This window comes from Camponotus vicinus, unplaced genomic scaffold, assembly GCF_025532165.1.
Source record: "Camponotus vicinus isolate PSW18456_S1 unplaced genomic scaffold, iyCamVici1.0 SCAF_2, whole genome shotgun sequence".
In the NCBI taxonomy this organism is placed as follows: Eukaryota; Metazoa; Arthropoda; class Insecta; order Hymenoptera; family Formicidae; genus Camponotus; species Camponotus vicinus.
In genome coordinates this window covers 1430958-1433262 of record NW_028141956.1, presented here as the reverse complement: position 1 = coordinate 1433262, position 2305 = coordinate 1430958, and the positions used below count along the sequence as shown (strand labels likewise).

Sequence of the window (2305 nt, the reverse complement as noted above, 5' to 3'; positions counted from 1 at the left end):
ACCGTAGAACGCCACTTTATAATTCATCTCCCACTCTAGGCTGGCTTCTATTCCCCGGCACTTGTAAGCGCCCACCATAGATCACGCTGATGAATCCGATCGTAAACTCCTCTTGTCGATAATATTCACACTAATTGTAATTGTCGCAGAAATGAAGAATGTACGTTTTTCGAAACGGAGGCGCAGCGCGAATAGATTTCGGTATTTCCACCGGCGAACGATCGATGACGATGATTTTAAAATTAAAAAGACGATTATAAATATATAATCCTTTTCTGAAAATATTGAGAAAATTAATTTCTAAAAATTCAAGTTTCGCAATTTTAAAAACTCGTTCTCTTAAATATTCCCAAAAATATTCATAGAAATATATGAGAAAAGATATTTTGCGATATTTTAAGATTTCCGATATTTCGAGTGTTCTAGTAAAAAATGAAACAAAAATAAAAGCTTTACGCACTAAAATTCTTACTTTTAAATTAAGCTTCGTGTAAAAGGAAATATCAAGTAATTGATGACAAGAATAAGAACGATAATGATGACGTGAAACTTTATGCAATTAAATGCAAAGATTTGATTATCTACTCATAAATAACTCGTATTTCTCGTTTGATCGGAACGTTTTATTTCGATAAAACATATCGATCATAGTACGTTCATCGTAATCATTTAGTTATCTCGATGCGACACAGTGAATTCAGCGGAACAATTCGATCTTTGTAGATATTCGTTGCCGGTAATACGCGAAACGCGCTGGCTCGCTTGTCATAAAATATAATATGCTGGCACACAATCGCTCGAATACAATAATGACGGATGCAAGCGACGGTGAAGGCGCGCGCTTTTAGTATGTCGATCTAACGCGAAATCGATGTTACTCGCATAGCTGTATCGTATCCGCATAAACGCGATATAAATCATAATTCTATGCGCGATCTGAGCGACAGTGTGAATAAGTAACATTGCGTTAGTTACACGTAATACGTCGCGTTCATTTACTCACGAAGCCACCGAGCGCCTGGTGTCGGCAAAATGCGGAACGCGACCATTTCTTGGTACAATTACAGCATACACGTGCGTTACACGTGTGAATGATGGCCCTTAAACACGCGTGCATACAAATCAGGGCTCTTTTAATTCCGCAAAGCCATTCGTGTGCAATTAAAACAACTGGCCCTTCATTTCCGATTGACGTGTTACAGTTCTCGCAAGTCGCTTCGCGATAAGGGGGCGATTATGTCTGTAGAATCACGCAAATAGGACATGCAATAAATATGCGTAATATGCAAATTGATTGTCGTGCTAAGATCGATATAAATCACGAACATGTCAATTTTTTTATTTTTTCCAGAATATTTAATAATATATTTAATATCTTTTTTATGTATTATATTATCTTTTGTCTATATTAGAAGATTATACTTTGTAATCTATCTCTAATATCAATTGTAGCTTTTATTATCAATTGTGATTGCATGATGTAGCAATTATTATTGCGCATCATCAATTCTTGTTACGCGTATTATCTCTATATTTGAAATCCCTATCTACAACATCGGAGAGAAATAGTTATAAAGATTATAATGCTTTGTAAATAATGTTAAATCACCTTGACGATTAGATGAAAGTTTTTATTATCAGTATTAAAATATAAAGTAATGTTTAAGATACATTTGAAAAACATAAATTTTATTTTATATCTCTGAGATGTCACGACAATTATGTGCATGAGTTTCAAATACGCGGTAATTTCCATATTTATTATTCATATGAATGCTATTATCTAGCTGTGTATAGTTGAGAGATAAAGGAGAGACGTTATGAGAAAATTATTAATACGCATCGAGTTACTTTGGTCCGAAGAAGATATCGATTTTCGAAATTTCACAAACCGCGCGCGTGTATTTCGCAAACAAGGACAGTAAGTTCGATACAAACATTAATAGAATCGCGGATTTCGCGTCTGCAAAATCTGTCGCGATCGTCGTGTTCATCGCCAGTATCCATTACCTTAATACACCGTATCAATTTGGCGAAATAATTTGATCTTCGCGGGTGAATTATTACTGGCGGATATCATCGATATGAAAAGTCGCGTCGCGCGGATAATTATAATATACACTATAATTATATAATTATAGATATATAAACAATAAAGCGCGCGTGCGCACGCGTTGTTGTTTCCGATTACAATTTCCGCGTGCGTATCATGCGTACCGAACAAGTGCCGATGCTCTTTCGTTCGTTTGCATGGCGGAATATGACCATTACCGAAATTAGCGTTGCTGATTTGATTACACGCGGT

At 35.7% G+C, this 2305-nt stretch overlaps 1 protein-coding gene across 3 annotated transcripts in view; it reads left to right on the top strand.

Annotated features, from left to right (window-relative positions):
* Positions 1-2305, top strand: part of LOC145967459 (kin of IRRE-like protein 1) — a 372081-nt gene that overhangs the window by 135374 nt on the left and 234402 nt on the right. The window lies entirely within an intron of this gene.